A 22054-nucleotide genomic window follows, 5' to 3' on the forward strand; every position below is an offset into this window, starting at 1 on the left:
TCAAAGGCTATGAATCTCAGAACTAGATTTCTCCAGAGGTAGGGGCACCAGCTGATGACCTGATCAGGCTGGCAAGAAACTGCAGCTTAGTATTATTCTTCGCTGTTTTGTGCTTTCCTGAGTCTTTCCCTGTTGACCTGCAGTCTCAAGTTTAGATGTTCCTTCCTTCAGGAAGCCTTGTCTGATTTCCCAAGTGTGAGTTAGAACCTTCAACTCTGAGCCTCTCCCCTGTGTTCTCATCATAGGCGTTTTCGCCCTGAATTATAATTGCTGTTTGGATGTCACCTATGAGACTACACCCTTCACTCGGTCAAAGCTAAATCCTTTAGACCATGGTGCCCCAGACCTTGCACATCATCAGTTTTCTACAAATATGTGCTCAGTACCTGATAGTCTAGTAGAAAGAGCACACTGCTTTGGTGTCCTATAAAAACCAGGTTCAGACCCTGACTCTAACACTTAAAAGCCATGCAACTCTGGGCACGTAACATAACCTCTCTGAGCCTCACTCATCTCCTCTGTAAATAGAAGGTACAGGGTCGGCGTGAAAACAAAATGGGAAGATACGTAGGACGCGGTGCCTGGCCACAGACGGTGCTCGGCAGATGTCGCTTCTTCAACTCAGTCTCTCATATTTGGCCCGTCTCTTCCATCCACACATCCCCACCACATCAAAGCCCTCAGCACCTTACAGACTCCTGCTTCGCCTCCTTACTTCACACCGTTTCTCTCGGATTTCTTAAGATCTTTCGCCGTGCCAGACAATGTTCTGAAGAAAAAGTCAGCAAACTGCAGGCCGCAGGCCACATCTAGCCGGCATCTGTTTTTTGTACTGTCTACCAGCTAAGAAAGGTTTTTACATTGTTTTAATGGCTGGGGGAAAAAAAATAAAAAGACACATAAAAATTACTTGAAATTCAATATTCAGTGTCCATAAAGAAGGTTAATTTGGCACATGGCCACACTCATTCTTTTTCCAATTGTCTATGACTGCTTTTGTACCACAGCAGCAGAGTTGAGTAGTTGTGACAGAGAACGCATGGCCCACAAAGCTGAAAATATTTACCATCTGGCCCTTTATAGAAAAGGTTGCCATCCCCAGTTTTAAGCAGTTGCCCAGGTTGATGAATACTGAGTCCTCTAAGTGCCACATGAGGTCGGTACCATTACGACCTCCTTTTGCAGTTGAAGAGCATGAGTTGGAGAGAGGTTAAGTGACATACCCAGGGTTACACAGCTTGTCAATAGAGTTGGGATCAAACTCCTATTGCCTCTGAAGTAGAAAGGTGACTGGGGACAACAGTAGGCAGCCTTGGACGCCATGCTGAGGCGTCTTGAAACTTCTTGATCAGGGGTGATGAGATAAAGTGAAGCCTTAAGGTGATCACTACAGACCCTTGAACTGAAGGAGAGAGGAGGGTGGGGGAAGTAGCATAGAGTAAGGATTAAGAATTTGAACTCTGGAGTTTAGCTTCCTGGGTTTGATTGCAGCCAGCCACTTATCTGCATGACCTTAGGCAAGTTACTCAACCTCTCCCTCTGCCTAATTTCCTCAGCTCCACAATGGGGTGGGGGTGGAGGGGTAGATAATAGACTCTAGACTCTCCCTTATGGGGTTGTTGTGAAGATTGGAACGGAAACTTTTGTCTTATTATTCTGCCTTGGAGGCACAGAGCGGCCCCTTGATATGAGCTATGGTTATGCCTATTATTCATTCCAACAAGAAGCTGCTGCCCCTCTCTGTTCTAGGAGCCATTCCTGGCAATCGGGATGCAAAGAGGAACAAAGACAAAATAACCAGACCTGCTTCCTGCTCTTAAGAAGCACGAGGGTCCACTGAGGGGGCCAGGAGAGTAAATCGGCACCTGGGAGCGGTGTCACAGGTGTTACGATGGGCTATTACGGGGAACAGAGGCAGGAAGCGCCTCGTTCTGGCTCTCCCCTCCATGGCTCCGGCTATCATTCCTTCCTTGCGCGCCAGGCATCCTGGCGGGTTTGCCCCAGGCCTCCTGTGCTGGCCTGAATGGAGAATAATCTGAGCACAGGCAGTTGCCCAGCATCCTGGCACAGAGCTGTGTCTGGAAGACTGTAATGCACAAATCAGCCCAAGGCACAAGGCCCCTGGGAGAACCTGGGCAGGATGATAACTTGGCCCCTTCTACCTGCCAAATCGCAAAACAACAAATTGACAAGAAAGGCTATTGATGCTGAAAAAGCCTATCAGGTTCCAACCTGGAAACTGGTATCTGTATTATTAATGTGCCTTTGAGGTACAGCAAGAATCCAGGGCAATTAGGAATTCATACTTGGCGCCAGCATCTCCTACTTACTTTGCTTGTCTTTTTAACTGCCATTTATTAGTTTTTGATTTGTCATTTATAACTATGTAATTATGTATACACATATGTAGCTACGCACAGAAAAAAAAGGTTGGAAAGTACACCAGTGGCTTTTAACTGGGATGGGTATGGGGCAGTTGGAACATGAAAGGGGGAAGGGGAGGCTGTTTATTATCATTTTTTTTCCCCCCAAATCCCCATGCTTGCCTTTCCTCCTTGGGTAGAATATCTCAAGCATATGTGTATTTTAAAACTTCTCCAAATAATTCTGACATATGCTCCTCCCTTCCACCCCCATCTCCTGCCTGATTTATAAGCATTACTATCCACCAAATGTTAACAGTAGTTATATCTGAGTGTTGGGATTATAATTTTTTTTAAAATATATGTTTCATCTTTTTGCTTTGCTGGTGTTATTAAAGTTCTACCTTGAACATGTAGACTAGCACAGTAGTTAAATGTATTGGTTCTAGAACCAGACTATCTGAGTTTAAGCCTAATCACTGTGCCTCACTGATGTCACCTGTAAAAGGAGAGAAGTAACAGTAGCTATCTATTTGAGTAGTTGTGAGAGTAAATGACTCAATATATATACAATTCTTGAAACAGCTCCTGGCTCAAAACTCACTATTATTAAGACATAAGAAAAATATAGCAATATGATTTTTACCTGTAGAAAACCTTGAAAATAAAAAATAAGAAGAAGAAAAGAAAAAGAATCCATGATGTTTACATGTTTTTTAATATTATAGAAGCTGGATGGCAAGCCCAAGCTCCAGCCTCCCCATCTGTGAAATGGGAGGGGGAATAAAGAGAGATGTGAAAGGGCTCTGTAAACGTTAAGTGAAGTTAAAAAGTAAGGAATGGTTGTTATTCTTAGGAGTAGGATTAATGCAGCATAAAGGAAAAACCACCTCAGCAGTCAGCCTCGGCCTCGAATGCTGGCAGCAACAGGAAGGAGGTGGCTGGGCTTCCCCTTCCGTCTTGCTGGTTCCAGCCCAGAAGCCCCACCCTGGCTAGAGAGAGAAGATTGGGTCTTATTGAAGAGCACCCCAAGCGGCACTCCGCTTCGTTATATGCATTTCTCTTTCTTCTCTCCCAACTCATTTTATCTTTGGCGTCTCTGTATTATTCATTAGCACATTACAGACAACCTTATAGCTAATACCCATTGATGCCAGGCAATGTCTAAGAATGCCCGTAATAACTTATTTATCCTCCAAGCAACTCTGAGATATACGTTTTCATTATATGGGATATACTTTTTCATTATCTCCATGTTACAGAGGAGGAAACCGAGGCTCAGAAAGGTTTAATAATTTGCACAGATGGTGGATCTAAGATTCAAACTCCCGCAGTCTGGCTGTGGGCTGTTCATGCTCTTGGTCACCAGACTAGAATTTCTTTCATCTTTGATGACAACCAAGACAATTAGGGAGAACAGGTCCCAGGAAGCCCACCACACGGCAATCCTCCAAGATCTCAAGTGACTCCCCTGTACAGAGGACTTGCTGAGACTAGGACACAGGGTTCATATCTGCCACTTGACCTCGGCCCTGAGACCCCTTTTGGGTTCACTAGCCCGAGGGGAGCCAGGAGGGAAGGCCAGGCAATCTGACTCCACAGCCTGTCCTGTTCACCACAAACCTAAATTGTCCTGAAAGGAGCACAAATGGGTAAAGGATTGTCGGAAACAAATGTTGAAGCAGACTGTTGATATTCATGGAGACTCCGCATTCAGAATCAGTTTCTACTCCGTGTTTCCAGCAATTGGTGAATATGACCGTAAACACTTTGGTGTCTAGAAGCAAGTTGCCAGAGACCCTCTGCGTCAGGAAGAACGCCCGGCCCTCAGTGCTGGGGGAGCAGCTGAGATCATCTGATGCCAGGTGATGCCTGCTGCTCTGACAGCTTCTGGGATCCTGGTCTGTCAGGATTTTGGACAGCATATGCTCTGAAGGTGGCCTTTCCTCTCCCAAAACATGATGTAACCCCCTTCCCCCGATCCTAAGCCTCAAATGGTTTGCAGATTTTCTGGGGTGACTGTTTCCTGTGTTCTGAGATCCCACATGATGAGAGCATTCTGCCTGAGATCTGTGGACAGCATTTACTTGGAAAGCTGCCTTTATCAGTCAGGACGTGCTTGGTGGCAAGTAACAGAAAACATAGTCCAAACTGGCATAAACAATAAAGGAGAGCTTATTGGCACATACAACTGAGCAGTCTCTGGATAGATTTCAGGTGAGGATGGATATACATAGCGACTCGCCCATGTCACAAAAGGCCCAGCTTGCTTTTTATCTCTTTTCTCTGCTTTCCATATCAAGTTCATCTTAAGGCTGGTTCCCCTCAAAGGAACAAGAGGACTCCTAGAAGCCTCAGAGAGCATGCTTCCTTGTTTGCTGCTAGCAGAAAAAGGAGTAACTGTTTCAATTTAGTCAACAAAAGTCCTGAGCCTCTGATTGGATCATCTAAGGTCATATGGTCATCTCTGCACCAATCACTGTGGGCATGAGCAATAACCCAACAATGATTGGTTTTTAAAAATTCGTTGCATGTTTTTTAACTGAAGATCCCATTCTGCTCCTGCTTCCATGAGTGGCTGCAACCAGGGGAAGAGGAGAGGGGAACCAGTCAGATCATAAAGGGGTCCTTTTCCCAATATTCCATTTTTACGTAGATCTAAACAGATGAGCACAGAGTCACTATTGTGGTTAAAGGCTGTCAACATGGGAAGGGGGAGGAGCAAATAGGGAGTAAGGGTATCACTAAAAGAAGTGCACACCCTTTCTCAACTGCGGTGCCCAGGGGGCACTTGGTCTGCTTCAACCCAAAAGGAATCAAAAGATCTAGAGTGGTTTAGGAAGGCCAAGACCATCAGGGATGGAGAGGGGAAGAATGTCCCTGGGTCGTGAAGTCTGTTTGGCAACCAAGGTGAAGGGATTGCCGTCAACCTGCTGGAATCCCTCCAGCCCCTCTGGTCTGGCAGGGATGGAGCAGCCTGCAGCCCCTGAGGTATAGGGCTGTCATATACTCCAGGCAAAGTGGCTGGAAGTGGTCCACAAAGGCTTGCCCTACAGGGAGACACATGCTGGCCCCAGCTTCTCTACCAGGGTGCAGTGGTCCTTGACTTCCTCCTAACAGAGTGCTTGCAATCCATGCTTGACCCCTCAGCTTCTTTTTGATGGCATCCTTGGTGCTGGCACAGACCATTCTGCTCTTAAGAAGTGCAAACTTGGGGGTTCAGAAGATAAACACCAGGTCCTCTTTCTTGCTCTCCTCTGTCTCCTAGGTTGTGTCACAGAGGGCATAGCATCAATCCTTGTCTGGCATCTTGAAAAAGGTGGCATGGGGTTATCACCAGCCTGGTCCATACCACCTACCAGGATCTCCTGGCCCTCCTCCCAGAGAGTCTTCTTGTCCTCGCTCAGGCAGAAGACACCACCTTCTTGTGCTTCACCACCTGTAGGCTTGCGCACCTATGTGCCATTGAACACATTGATGATACTATCAGAGACAGCCACACCAAGGCCACATTTCCAGAAGTGAAGGGGAGGTGGCAAGGAGAGGCAGAAAAGACAAGGACCACTGTGCTGCTGTGGGATCCCCGTCAGATCATGATTGCTTTCAATCAATCGAATAATCTACCCACCCTCCAATCTGGAAAGAGAGTACCATGTCCACCCCAATACACTGTTCCTTTGATTTCTGACATGGCTTTTTTTCCTGCTGTCATTAAAAATACCACATATAATTCAATAAAGCAATAAAGTAAATGGCAACTACATCTTCTAGTTGCTCAAGTCAAAGACCTTGGGATCATTCTCGACTCCTTCCTTTCCCTTTCCCATCCCCATATCCAATCTATCATCAAACCCTATTAGCTCTATGATGACATATAGCTAGAATCCGACCCCTTCTCCCTTTATCCATGATGTCACCCCTGATCTAAGCTATCATCATCGTCCATCAAAATATTTCAATAGCCTCATACTTGCTCCCTTATCATCTTATCTACAGAAAAGCCAGAGTAATTCTTTTAAATAGTAAGTCATATCATGTCACCCCTTAGTTCAAAAGCCCCCAGTGGCTCCCAAATCACTCCAAAAAAAGTCAAAAGACATGACAATGGCCTAAGAGATCCTACATGTTCTAGCCTGTTATATCTTCAATCTCATCTACTTTCCCCTTGCTCACTCTGCTTCAGCCAGCCTGGCTTCTTGCTCTGTCCCCAAAATATCAGTATACCCCTGCCTTAAGGCTTTTGTATGTGTTATGCCCTCAGCCTGCAACACCCTTCTTTCCAATATCTTCTTGGCTCATTCCTTTTGTTTAAAAGTGATATTATCAAAAAGATGCTGCATGACCCCATGTGAAAACACACCCAAACTATCTTTAAGCCACTGACCTTGTTTTATTTTTCATAGCATCTACCATAATCTAAAATATTTAAGCATTTGATTACAATGCCATTTTTCTCCTGGCTTCTCCTCATGCCCTTTACAGTCTAGAATAAAAGTTCTATAATAGCAAGATTATTCACTAATATAACCCTAATAGCTAGAACTGTAAAGACATTTAAGTTACTGAGAATGCATGAAAGATTACTGAAAACGAATAAAAGATTTTGAACAAACAAAAAAGAAACAGCTAATTATAGATGAAAAAATGTTCGCCCTTACCAATAAGCAAAGAAATTGGCCAGTTTCTTTTTGGCCAAGACAATATTTTTGTCCATTAAATTGACAAGAACAATCAAATAATAAATTTGTTACTGTTAATACAGCAATGAAAATTATATTTTTATGTATTAGTTATTATAGATTGAGTAGTAACAAATTAACTCTGGAATCCTAGTAGTTTACTATAGCAAAGATTCACTTCTTGCTCACTTAATATACCTGCCTCAGATTGGTAAAGAGGTAAGTATTCATGTCACTTCCCCTTGTATTGGATGGAACTAGTCACATAGCCTCCTGAGTATCAAGGAGGCTAAGAAATAAAGTTTTCTGCATGCCCCAAAGGAGCAGACAAACAGATGTTGGTAAATATTAATATCTACTACAATCCATGATCAAGAAATCTTACCACCCTACCAGAATAATCTAAACTATATAAAAAGCTACATTAAGAAAAATGTACATTGATGTCTTATTTATTATTTTGATAAATTGAAATAATCTTAAATGTTGAATAATGAAGAAATAGATAATGGAATTATTGTTTATCTATATTCAGTGGAGTACTATGCAGTCATAAAAATGGTAGTTAATGAATAATATATGTATAATATTATAAAATATTAAGTAAAAATTCAGAAACATGAAACAGATATCATGATTACAACACCACAAAAATACACCTAATAAAAACGTTCTAAGAAAATACATAAAAATGTATTTATTTAATGAATACCTCCTAGATGCTACTAGGCTCTGTAGATTCGGAGATAAAACACACTGTATTTGGCCTGGAGGTGCCATAGTCATATAAGAATATTTAGAATGGGCTAAAAGAAATCCCTGTCTAAAATTAGAACAGTTATTCCAATAATTTTATGGTTGCACATAGGATGGACTTTTATTCCATTTTGACTTGAATCACCCAGAGAATCAGAGACAGTGACTCATTGTTCATTTGACACATAGTTACCAAACATGTTCTGAGTGGGTGAGAAAGATGATCAGGATGCCAGACCACACTTCCTGACCTCAGAGGGCCTACCCTCCAGCTGGAATCCTATGTGTCAAATAAGCCTGGTCCTTGCTGACCTCAGCTTCTGTGGAACTCCTTCCTGGTGCCTAAAATAGTATATGACACATAGTTGGTGTTCTGTAACCTCTGTTTTCCCAAAACCTACTCTACTTATGGGCTTCCCATCTCAGATGGTGATACCTACATCCTTCGTTGCTCAGGTCAAAAACGTGAGGTCATTCACGACTCTTCTTTTTCTCTCACATTCCACATCAAAGTTGTCAGAAAATACTACAGGTCCCACCCTCAAAATATATTATAGAATTGGACCACTTCTCACTCCCTCCACTGCTACCATCTTAATCTGAGCCACCATTATCTTTTGCTCGGTTACTACATGCTATGTTCTGAATGTTTGTGTCTCCTCCCACCGAATTCATATGTTGAAGCCTAAGGCCCAGTGGGATAGTATTAGGAGGTAGAGCCTTTGGGTGGTGATTAGCACATGAGAGACAAGCTCCCATACATGGGATAAGTGCCCTTATAAAAGAAGCCCCACAGAGCTCCATGGCCTCTTCTATCATGTTAGGTTATAGCCAAAAGGTGGCCAAGTCTATCAGCACCATGGCCTTGGACGTCTCAGCCTCTAGAACTTTAAGAAATAAGTGTCTGCTATTTATAAGCCACTCAGTTTGTGATAATTTTGTTATAACAACCCAGACGAAGGCACTGCAGTAACCACCTAACTGGTCTCTTGGCTTCTCTTCATGTCCCCTACACAGCTGCTGGTAAGAGCTGTTTAAATCCTGTCTGATCACGGCACTTCTCTGTTCAAACCTCTCTGCCACGGAGTCACCTCCCCAGTCCTTACAACGGCCTTTGTGGCCTTTCTCAGGAAGCTTTCAACCCTGTGAGACTCAGTCTCCTTTTAGTAGCAAATATTGAATAACATCTCCTTTACAATCCAGAATTCATGGACTGTACGACTTCCCTCCAAACGTATTTAATGAAAAGAATCATATAATGCTCTATCTAAAGTATAAAGCAGAATTCAAGAGAAAATAATCCATAATAAAATATGTACTTTAATATGTAAACATTCATACAAAAACATCTTCACGAATTTCAGAAACGCCCACTATCAGATGACACCACCCCATAGAAAACCACTGACCTTTACCATCTGGTCTGTCTTCCTCTCTCTGACCTCAGCACCAACCATCATGCACTTCACTCCTCTGTCCCAGCTTCACCTGACCTCCCTGTGGTTTCCAGACCATACAAGGCACATTCCTGCCAGGTACTCCTCTGGGGAGCCACGTGGCTCACTCCCTCACTCCTTCTGCTCTTTTGCTCCTACTTCTCTCTCTCAATGAGGCCGTCCCTGACCACTTTCTTTAAAATGCCAACCTCTCTCCCCGGATAGCACTTCCAATTGCCCCTCTCTGCTTAGTTTGCTTCATGCCACTTATCATTCAACATACTAGGTATTTTATTTATACGTTTTCTGTGTCTGCTCCATGAGGCCACAGATTTTTACTCTATTGAATCCTCATGTGCCTGGAAAAAAGTGAGCATTCAATAAATGTTTGTCGAATGCATAAAAACAATGAACGATGGGTATGTATTGAGCAATCGAACGGATAGCTACAGGCATCTAGCAATTGTGGCATTATTTCTGAATCACTTGCCTCCATCCCCCTGTATCTCGTTCCTCCCCCAAACTTCCCCTTTCCCACATGCTTGGTGATGTCCACTGGATCCATTCCCATCCCTCAATTTAGTGCTTGATCTGGCTTCCTCCAACTTTGGCATCACATCTGGATCATGGATTATACTCAGTCTCGCTACTGAGTATAACCATATTGTGACAGCTTCCTGGCAATGCCCATCTTATCCTCCTTCTTGCCCTCTACTCCGTCTCCCTCCCCTCCACCTTCCTAAACATTCTATTGTTTTGTCCACAAGTGTATTTCCCGCAATATGCTCATCATACTCCCACCCATCCCTCAAAGGTAAGTTCAAACACCTCCTCCTTCATCGAGGATGCCTGATCCACAATCTAGAAGTCAGTTTCAGGTCCCAGAGACCTCACAATTACTCTTCTGGCCCCATCACATCCTTTGCTATGCAAAATCTTTGTGTTCACCTTATCCCTCCTGCAGACTTTAATTTGGTTAAGGGCAGGGAGTAAGTCTTATTCCATCTCTTGCTTTTCCCATGGTACGTGGTAGATGGCCAATGAATATTAAATGAGATAATTTATGTCAAGTCCTTAGTACAGTTCTTGGCACTTAGTGAATGTTCCGTCAATGCTGGCTACGAATACTAGTTCATACATGTGGGAAGCAGAGTACAGTTTCACCCAGAGGAGAGCAACGACCTGTGAGGGCAGCTAAGTAGGTTTTGAGAGTCTGTGATGTGTCTACAGCCTAGCGGCCTATGCCTCTTGCCATCTGTAGTAGGTCCCCAATGTTCCCTGGCCCACCTGAGTTTTCCTACACCAAGCTGACAGATTCCCATCCCAAGTGACCGCATCTCTTCCTCTCTGCCTGTCACAGAAGCTTGCTAGGCTGCTTGTAAATGCAGTCCGTAGATAGGGGGAGGGTACTTAATAATCCTGGGGACAACCCTCAACCAACACAAATGGGAACTGTTGGAAAAATGTCCCAGCCTCCTTGAATAATAGAAGGACGATTCTGAAGCATGTTTCCCATGGTTTCTCAGAGTGTCCTTACTGGGTTTGAGTCCCTCTTGCCCTCATTAGTGACCTGTTTTGGAGTTTTCTCTCTTCCTTGACTTACTTTCCCCGCTTTTTCAATCGTGCTTTCTAGAATCATTCCCCAAAACTACATGCACTCAAGTCTTGCTTGTGGAGGAATTGTCATTGCTCAACATTCCTGAAGAAATGGCTGCCCAGGCCCTTAGACTGAAAAAACCCTAAATACACCACATTGTGATACACCTTCCGTGTGATCTCTCAGTACCGGCATCCCGGCACCAGACATGTCAATGATGGAGGAGAGATGAGGAATGCTTGGGTTATCTGAAGAGACAAAAATTGGAGGAGGAGGTATCTGTCTAATTTATACTAGGTTTCCTTCTATGCTTATATAAATTTCCCCTAGAAAAAGGTTGCAGTGACCCATCACTTAAAAACCAAGGCCTCCCTCTTACTCTCAGATGTGATCAAGCACTTAGGACTCTATAAGGACACATCCTTCCCTCACAGAGACTACTGTGCTATGAAGACACAAAGGACTCACTGGCTTGTGGCTCAGTTTTCTTGGTGCTGTATAAGGTCATCAGTGAGGCTGTCATGTGTTCACCAGAGCCTGATGCCTCTTCTCACTGAGCACATGACTAGATTATATTCCTCAGCCTCCTTTGCATTAGGTGTGGACATGACTGAGTTCTGGCCAGTGAAATATGAACAGAACTGACAAACACCACTTCCAGGCCTGACCACTAGAACCCTCCAATGAATCATCCTCTGTATGTTACTGATCCACTGCCAGGAAGCAAAGGACTCCATGGCCCAAGGGCATGGCAGAACTCAAGGTGCCAGTAGCCTGAGGCCCTGAATCACCACGTGGAAGGTGCTTACATTGGCTTGACTGTGAGAAGAAACAACTTTTATTGGATTAAGCAACTGAAATTTCAGAGTTTGTTATAGTATCTAGTGTTACGCCAACCAGTGCAGAAATTGGTACCTAGAGGTGGAATGCTGCCATAACAAAAACCTAAAATAATATAACATTGGCTTAGCAGTTGAGTGGTAATTGGTGAGGAAAGCGATATAAGAAGCTAGAAATAAGGAAACCTGTTTTAAAAGTGGCAAAATATCTGTCTCCTTCAATGGCAGACAGTGTGCCTACTAAGCTTGTAGTTCTAGGAAAAGTGGCTAGAAAGAGTCAACTATTAGGATATATTGACTTTTTCCAGGATAAGGACTAAGGTGAGGTGAGTGAGGCACCTAAGGTACAAAATTAATGAGGCAGTCACTCGCACAATTCTGCTCTTAGTAAGGTCGAGAGGAGTTCAGGAAGGATTATCTGGTTTGCAAACAGAAATGAAAGAGGCTAGGGGAGCCCAGGAACACGGGATCTCAAGGATTATAAAAGCCTAGCACTTCTGGATCTCAAATAGTAAAACAATATTATGTGAGAGACAAAGGCCCTTACTGACTCAGACCCACTAACAAAGATCTGATTAGGATGTGACCTTCTCATCCATGCCAGTTATTTCAGAGTCTCGAGACAGCTGCTATTAACTCAGAAGAGAGAGAGGCATGAGTGAACAACCAAATCAACAAATGAAGCGTGAAAAGTGTATATTAGAAAAAATCTTTGGGTATGAACTTTTGCCCACGAAATTGTTGGGAAGCACAGATCAGAGCTTTCTAGGTTTTCAGGGAATTTATATTTGACAAAGAAAAACCGAGCCTGGATTTAAAAGGCCCTTGACAAATAGAACCTTGTACCAACCCTTGAGTCTCTAAACTTGCACGAGCAGGAAGCAGGCTTCCAAAGCTATACAGTCATCAAAGAGGACAGGCTCCCCGAGACACACCTCATAGGCTCATGGGTGGCCATGGAGGATAACAGTCAAGGAGGAACCTTTCAGAGAGCAGAAGGCAATCAGAGAGCAAAGGACAGAAAACTCCTTCCAGAGAGACGAATCAGGGTACAATAAGAAGGAGACAGCCAAGGAACTTACTCCTACTTGCATGACAGGGTCACTTGCATGATGCCTTCCTATCAGGACTACACCATCGCCAGGGATGTGTGCTGCGGGTCTCCCATTCCTCCCTTTCGAATGGGCATATTTACCACTTTATGCACTTCTTGTCCACCACTTTATATTGGATATGAATGGGGCAGGAAAGGCAGTTTGTCCTTTCAGGTCAGTGGTGAATAAACAATGAAGCAAACCTTTCTCATCCTGATGGAAAAGGCCACATGTCACCTAGAAATCCTGCATTTTTAGCTGAACGCAGTAATGACATGGGATGTTGGGTTGTCTCCTTTGGGGAGAGAATAAATGTGAGGTCTGTGTGGGAAGGCGGATTAGGCGAGCGAGGTTATATGGTAACTAAAGGGTGGACTGTAGCAGAATCTATGTGTTCACCAAAACCATTTCCTCTTTTATCTGTAAGTACAGCTAGACTATATTTCTTAGCAACACTTGCAGATAGATGAGGCCATGTGTGTGATTTCTGGCAAATGGCATGAGCAGAAGATGTGTGCTGTTCTCAGGCCTCACTCATTAACAACCTCCAGTGAATGGTCCTCCAGTTTTGTTCTCCATTTGCTGGATGGAAGAGGACTTCTGGGATCTAGGGTATAGGAAAGTTACAAGATGAAAGGAGTTTGGATCCCTGAACCTCCTACCAAATGCCTGCAAGTGAGTTATATGCGATGAGAAATAACCACCTATTGGATTAAACCAATAAAATTTTAGGGTTTCTTTGCTGCAGCAATTGTCATTACCATCATACAACCTACTAATAGGTTCAGGACTAAATGAGTTAATATGAAAAATGGTGCCTGGTGCCTAATAGATTAAAAATGGTGCTATGTAAATGTTGGCTACTCTTATTTTGCTTGAGAACAGGCAAAAATCTGTCATGAACTACAGCTTGGCAGAATGTGGTAGCAGCAATGGAAAGCAACTTAAACTCGGATAGTGTTCCTAGCTTTAATTGGAAAGTCTTGGAGTCTAAGAGCCAGACCCTAATCCTGGGGACACTCGGGTATTTATAAATGCCTAGTCTGATCCCTCTCCTGGCCAACCCTAAATTCTATTCCTTTAGTGCCATGTAAGTTTGAAAGCCAAAAAAACTATTTGCTTTAGTATCCCTCAAACAAACCCAGAACAATGTGCGTTATGCACATAGCCAGGTAACTTCAAGAGTTTAGCTTCATAGAACTAAAAGAAAGATGTAGACTTTCAATATAATAGTCTGCCACTGGAGCAGAAAATGGAGATTCACTTTTACCCAGCTAAAAGCATAGCTGCAGAACCAGCTGAGTCCATCTCCTATCACCCTAAGAAGGAAAAAAGGAAGGGAGGGAGGGGAGGAGGACGGGAGGGAGGGGAAAGGTAAGGCATGCCACAATTTCTTTGACCACATTCTAACAAAAAGTCAATCATTGACACATTTCGCTTACATTCTGAAATAGGTTTTTAAAACTAAAGCTTGCTATTTTATATCAGAGTTTGTAACTTTGTGATATTCTGAGAGGTTACATTTCATTCAGTTCTGACAGATACTTATTAAGGGCCTAGTATGTGCATGGCTGTTTTTAGCATATTTGGTTCTGTAAAATATCATGATAATTACAGAATGCATTGTTTTTAATATACAATATACTTCCTAGTGTCGTAAGGAATCCTGTATCACGTGAATAAGAAGAAAGGGATCGATTACAGAAGGATACTACTGACAGAAGAAACGAGAAACCCACCTCACTCCAGTATGACATCATCGTAACCGATTACATCGCTAATGACTCTATTCCCAAATAAGGTCCCGTATTGAGCTTCTGGGGTTAGAATTTCAACATATCTTTTGTGAGAAGGCACACAGTTCAACTCATAACACTGCTCTTAGGGAGTTTGCAGCTTAGGAAGGAGCTGTACTACAAATACATCGCCACACAATTAAATATGTAAATGTCACTTGTGGTAGATACTCTAGTGGTGACCAGAACAGTAAGAAATTACAACAGGAGAAGCTAAGCTAGGGTTGAAGGAGACAGTCAGGGCAAGTTTCTCTGAGGAAGGATTTTCAAGCCTGGAGCATTCTGGGCAGGGGAGTGACAACTAGGGAGCTCTGGTCTGGGCTGCGGAGAAATTTGACAAGTGGCACATAAAAGAACCTCCACAAAAGGCGGCTAGAGAAAACCTGAGAAGAAATAGTCTCCCTTGTGTCACTTCAGTAATCTGAATGGCCCCGAACAGTTGTGTGTGAGCAGGAAATTCAGTTAGTCCTTGAGTCTATGAAAAAAGAAAAGTCTGTCTTATCATCATGTTCTCCTACAATTTAAGCGGTTGTTTTGTTTAGTCTTTTCAAGGACCATGTGGAGTGAGCCAAATTTCATCTGCAGTCTTCTCCCTTTGGGATCTGGCCGTGGCTGCCAGGTGTTGTGTCTGACGAGGCAAATGTGACAGAGTCACTTCCAGTGTGAACTGTTTGAGAAAAACATGTCATGTTTATGAGATTCTTGGATTAGTGGAAATCAATTTGAATGTATAATTTCAGTCGGAGCCGCTGGAATTATTGTGAGTTTTCAGCACGGCGCTGTTTGGTGAGCAAACCTCTGAAAGTGTGCTTTTATACTTTCCACACATCCCCTCAAAGTCTCCAAAATCCAGCTATTCTAAAGGGAGTTGAGACTTCCTGGAGCAGGAGACAAAGAAATGAGTGTTAGCTCCCCGGCTAGGTTCGGATTACCACCCGACGGCAACTGGGCCACAGTATGTGGCATATATCTTCGGGGCTACGTGGGGAGAGGGGGAGGGCCTGTTGCCCCTGGCTGTGCTGTTGTTGGGCATGGTGGGAAGTCACTCTCCTTCTCTGGGGACAAAGTATCCCGCCCTCGGCTGGATAGTGGCATATCACAGCTCAGCGTCCCAATTTCACCCACTGGCCTCCATTTCCCATATCATCTGAGGTCAGAGAGACCCAAGCCAACAGAGGTGACTCCACAGCCTCACAGGAAGCAAAAGCTGTGAGAATAAGGATGTGCCGCCCTGTGCACGTCCCCGAGGAGCTGTCTATGCACGGAGCCAGAGCAGCTTTTGGGCCAGCATCCAGGTCTGCTACAGAGGGCCAGGTGGTGTTGGAGTTGGCCCACTACCCTCCTCCATCACATTTTCCAGGAAGGGGTGGGTAGGGATGAGTGGTAGGTGGGGACATTGTCAGCAATGAATGTTGGTGTTTTTGAGAGGGAGCCAAAGCATTGTGTGTTTCAGGGGGTCTGGCAGACTGTCTCCACTAAGGGAGACACACATGACAAGCCTGCCATTGCAGCCTAGAGCCGATGTGTTTGAACTCGCAGGGTAGAATGGGAATGGGGATGAGTTACACAGTGAAGGTTAAGCCTTTTTTCCCCCTTCCTTCAATCTTCAAGCAAATGAAGCTAAGGGACCAAGTGGTGGGCTTGAGGAAATGAAAGGGCACTGTTTATTACCCACCAGTCTTGCCAATTATTTCCAGCGGTTAGAAGTCGACAGAGAGTTTGCTTCTCTCTATTGTCCACAACTCGAGTCTTAGCTGAGGCAAGTGGGCATTAATAATAGTTATCCATGAACCAAAAAGAAAAAAAAGAAAGAAAAGAAAGAAGGAAGGAAGGAAGGTAGGAAGGAAGGAAGGAAGGAAGGAAGGAAGGAAGGAAGGAAGGAAGGAAGGAAGGAAGGAAGGAAGGAAGGAAGGAAGGAAGGGAGAAAGAGAGAAAGAGAGGAAAGAGAAAGAGGAAAGAGAGAAAGAGAGAAAGAGAGAAAGAGAGAAAGAAAGAAAAGAAAGAAAGAAAGAAAGAAAGAAAGAAAGAAAGAAAGAAAGAAAGAAAGAAAGAAAGAAAGAAAAGTAAAAAGAAAAAACATAGAAATAAATTTACCTAACGAGGTAAAACACCTGTGTACCAAAAATTATAAGACTTTAAGAAAAGAAATTAGGGAAGACTTAAATAAATGGAAGGATGTTCTGTGCTCATAGATTAGAAGAATTAGTATTTTTAAGATGTCCATACTGTCCAAAGCAATCTACAGATGCAAAGCCTATTGAAATTCCTATGGTATTTTTTCAAAGAACTAGAACAGACAACCCTAAAATTTGTATAGAACCACAAAAGACCCCAAATAGCCAAAGTAATCTTGAGAAAGAAAAAAGTTGGAGGCATCATGCTCCCTGATTTCAAACTATATTACAAGGCTATAGTAATTAATATGGTATTGGCATAAAAACAGACACAGACCAATGGAACAGAAAAGAGAGCTCAGAAATAAAGCCATACATATACGGTCAATTATTTATGACAAAGGAAACAAGAATACACAACAGGGAAAGAACAGTCTCTTCCATAAACGGTGTCAGGAAAACCGGACAGCTACATGTGAAAGAATGAAACTGGACCACTATCTAACGCTGTACACAAAAATTAACTCAAAATGAGTTAAAGACTTGAATGTAAGACCTGAAACTATGGAACTCCTAAAAGAAAATATACTCAGTAAGCTCCTAGATATCAGTGTTAGTGATAAGTTTTTGGATTTGACACCGAAAGCAAAAGCAACAAAAGAAAAAAATAAACAATGGCACTATATCGAACTAAAAAGCTTCTGAACAGCAAAGACCATCATCAACAACAAGAAAAGGCAAACTACTGAATAGGAGACAATATTTGCAAATCATATAGCTGGAAACGGGTTAATATTCAAAATATATAAAGAACTCATACAACTCAATAGCAAAAAAATAAACAATCTGATTTTTAAAATGAGCAGAGGATCTGAATAGACATTTTTTGCAAAGAAGACATACAGATGGCCAGTAGGTACATGAAAAGACATTCAGTATCACTAGTCATCAGGGAAATGCAAATCAAAAACACGATAAGATATCACCTCACACCTGTATTATCACAAAGAAATAAGTGTTTGTGAGTATGTGGAGAAAAAAGAACCCTTGTGCACTATTGGTAGGAATGTAAATTGGTGCAACCAGTATGGAAAACAGAATGGAGGTTCTTCAGAAAATTAAAAAATAGAAACGCCATATGATGCAGCCATTCCATTTCTGGGTATTTATCTGAAGAAAATAAAAACACTAACTTGAAAAGATATATATACCCCCATGTTCATTGCAGCATTATTTATAATAGCCAAGATATGGAAACAATCTAAGTGTCCATCAATGGATGAATGGATAAAGAAAATGTGGCATATATACAATGGAACATTATGTGGCCATAAAAAAGAATAAGATCATGCCATTTTGAGAACATGGATGGACCCTGAGGGCATTATGCTAAGTGAAATAAGTCAGACAGAGAAAGATAAATACTGTATGATCTCATTTATATGTGGAACCTAAAAAACAAAACAAAACTGAGCTCATAGATAGATACAGAGAACAGATTGGTGGTTGCGGAGGTTCAGGGGGAAGATAGGTAAAATGGATGAAGGGGTCAAAAAATAAAAACTTCCAGTTATAAAATAAGGAAGTTTTAGGGATGTAATATACAGCATGATGACTACAGTTAATAATACTGTATTGCATATTTGAAAGTTGCTAAGCGAATAAATCTTAAGTCTTCATCTCAAGAAAAAAAGTTTTTGTAACAATGTATAGTGACAAATGTTAACTAGCTTTATGGTGATGATCATTTCACAATATATACAAATATAGAATCATTATGTTGCACACCTGAAACTAATATAACGTTATATGTCCATTATACTTCAATTAAAAAAAGAAAAAAGAAATTAAAAACAATAATAATTGTTGTCCAGCTTGCTGCCAGGGGGACGTAATCAGGCTGTGTGAGTTCTTAACTATTTATACAAGTCCTTTCCACTACGGTTAGACTTCTTCCTCACATAACCCACTGCCCTAAAGCAACCCAGGAGCACAAAGACAGGGGAAGAATGTCAAAATCCAGAATGGCCAACTTCTAGCAGCTCCCTGGGAAGTTTTCTATCAGAAATGGGTCGCGCCAGCACAGAGCTCTCCTTAAGGAGCTGGGTTGCTCAGTGGGTTGAGCTCGGCCCATTCACCCTCCATCTGATCACTGCTTGATTCCCTTTGGAAGGCTCCATGCTGCAGGCTGTTTCCCACCTGGTGCCAATCCTAGAGGTTATGTTGCCCCCAGCAGGCTATCAACACAAAACCAGACCATTTGGGGCCATTTGTGACAGGTTTGAGGCTTGTGATCTTTGAAGCTGCACAATCATCTGGGAGACTGAGTATTTGCGGGGATCAGGCTGATGGGGTAGTGGGTGCCTTAAGAGGAGGCCACCCGTCCTCTGAACTCACAGCCTGGCTGTCGTCTGTAATTGCATCTGTCGGAATTTCAGAGATCCCTTCATTGAGTCGCCAGATTTAGCAAATAAAAATACAGGATGTCCTATTAAATTTAAATTTCAAACAAACCATGAACACTTTTTACTGTAATTATGTCCCAAATATTGCCTGGGATATACTTATGCTTCAAAGGTATTTGTTCTTTATCTAAAATGCAAATTTAACGAGGCACCCTGTATTTTCTCTGACAACTCTAACCCAGGCGCAGGATGCCTCCAGAAGCTTCTACTAAACGCAGACGTTAAAGAAATGTTTCTTGAATGCTGGCTTCTTTATTTGATAATTAGCCTTTCAACTCTTCTATGGGCTGGTTGTCAGACTGAGCGGTGTTTACTTATGGAATAAACAATTTAATACAGAGACCCTGATTAGCCAGTTGTCACCAACCCAGCCAAAAGAACTTTTTCCAAAAAAGAAGTATGTCCTATAAAAATTAAACCTTCAGGTACTTTATCTCCACGGCAAGCTGATGCCTCAGTGATGACCTGCCCACCGGGCCCGGCCCTTTCTACACCGTGGGAACACGCATGCCCAGGAGTCAGCTGGGCGTGTCCTCTCTTTTTTCCTTGTCCCCTTAGCCTCTGTGTTAGAGCTGTGAGTGGGGTGAGCCCCGCTCACTTCCCCTGGCTAACTCCCCATTCTCTCATATACAGAATTTCCCTGAACCCTTTTACCTGAGAATCTGGGCCAATATGCGGTAGGAAAAGCAATTTAACTTTTTTTACCGAGGTGCAATTCATATAACATAAAATTAACCATTTTAAAGTGTATTATTCAGGAGCAGGTAGTACATTCACAGCATCGCGCACTTGCAACCTCTATTCGGTTCTAGAATGTTTTCATCACCCCAAAAGAAAGCCCCGCCGCACCCATTAAGCAGTCAGGCCTCAGCAACTCACTTTTGGTCTCTTCAGAAATGGAGGGGTTCCCTCTGGGAGGCTGGAGTGAAGGGAATGAGAGAAAATGAAAAGCCACGCTTAAGGGGAGCCCACGGTCGGGGCTGCTTTACAAGCCTAATTGTACACCTTTAATTGGTTTGTGAAATGAAAGGTTTCGCAATTAAAGGGCCGCAGAAAGGCAGGTGTGGAAATAAAATGAGTCTCTGGTTGGCAGAAGAGGGTGCACTTTAGGGCAGGGCTTACCAGGGAGAATTGGCAGAAGCTGCCAGGCTGCGAAACTACGTGGGGCACAAAAGGCTGTCTCGTGAAAGGTGGAAGCCTGCTCACAGATCATCACATCCTTGGGGAGCAGAGTGCGGGAAGGCACGCCAAAAAGATGCCCAACTGGGCTCGAGCTTCCGGTTCAGAGCGAGCCAATGAATCACCACGGGGAGGAGCTGGGCTTTCCCGTGGGCCTGTGACTGCTTTGAGGTTTCTTGATTTACAGGAGCTAGTTCCTTCTCAAAGGAACCCTTGATTCCTCTCTAGAGGAACCAGCCCTCCTTATTGTATATAAAATCTGGTGCGACTGCATTTTTGGAGACAACTGCTACTTCCTGCAGTGAATTGCAGCACTTTTATTATCCAGCTGGTTCCAGCTTCCTTTATTTTTTTTTTTGCTGCCCACAGGGGTTCCCAGCTCCCCACGAAACCAGAAGCTCTCCCACTTTGAAGAGAGTAGCAAGGGTTGTCCCCTTTGTACAAGATTGGGGGTCAGATGTTGACCCCTTTATTATAAAAGACGAAAAAAAAAATAAAAACCTGAATGAAGAGGAATATCTTCCTGAGGCTGTTTGAGCTCCCAGGGTGGCAGGGAGTATGACAGTCATCTACTTAGCAGACACGTATTGAGTGGGTGTTTGTACAAGGCACTGGATTAGAAGATGCAAATAGTAACCAGTGACATTTAGGTATTGCGTTCTAGACACCAGGCACCATTCTAAGTGCCCCGTTTATATTAACTCATTGACGTACAACAGTCCTGCGATTCTGTGAAAACATGCTTGCCTCGGGGTGGCTGTCCACAATGTGGTTCGTTTTGTGTCCAGGTCTTATCTATCACCCCATCAGGGAGAATTCAACCTCCTCCTTCCCCTCTCCCCATGTGCACAAGACACAAAAAAAGTGGTGGTAATGACAGCAGAAAGAGGAGGAACACAAACACCTCTGTGAACAGAGCCCGCCCCACACATATCTATCCTCCAGACATCTCCCCACGGTCCGTGAGCACTGAAACAGCTGGCCAGTCTGCCCAGCCTATGAACACCTTGCTCAGGCATCAGAGAAGCGGCAATGTTGAAATGGATGCCTTGACTGACTATGCGTGCTTTGGGCATCAGGCAAAAATGTTTAAAGGTGAAAAACCCTAGTATGAGTCAAAGGTTGATGTTTCCATAAAGAGAACCAGGAGGATCAACCTGGCCCGGCCTGGAAGGTCACCATCCTGAGTCTGAGGGGTGCAGAACCCCGCCCACGAGGTTATATTCTTTTCAAACCAAAATAATTAGTTAAATATATAACGACGCAACTTTGTTTTATGCCCTTATACCTTTCCTTTCACACTAACAAATCCATAAATTAGAGAAGAGTCTTTATCGTGTCCTGCAGTGGGATCAGAAAATGTAGCCCCTGGGTTTTCCCTTCCATTCTGACTTAAATGAAATTGCGATCTCTTTAAACTACAATACATCTGGAATGACATCTTACTTTCAAACGTACTTTTTTTTTTTTTTCATTTTACTCAGAGGTTTCCAATACATTTTATTTCACACACCACTGGTTTGTGGGTTTTGAGGACCAACATCTGTATAGATCCCTATACAATGTCCAATTAATTTCAGCTCTGTAGCAGCCTCTCAGGCACCGCACACCATCCTTACAGCTTGAGTTCCAGTGACATATACCAGACAAGCTGCCCTTGAGTTCCGGAAGGGGGGGCTTGTCAGCTCCTTGAATGCCACCCGCTCTCACCTTGTTTCCTGTCTTGCATCAGGTTG

General features: G+C 43.2%; 1 pseudogene; it reads right to left on the reverse strand.

Annotated features, from left to right (window-relative positions):
* Positions 1 to 5365: 5365 nt before the first annotated feature.
* The window catches only part of LOC120611728 (uncharacterized), a 25324-nt pseudogene continuing 8635 nt past the window's right edge, over positions 5366 to 22054 (reverse strand).

The sequence above is a fragment of the Pteropus medius genome, unplaced genomic scaffold (genome assembly GCF_902729225.1).
Source record: "Pteropus medius unplaced genomic scaffold, Ma_sr-lr_union100, whole genome shotgun sequence".
Classification (NCBI taxonomy): Eukaryota; Metazoa; Chordata; class Mammalia; order Chiroptera; family Pteropodidae; genus Pteropus; species Pteropus medius.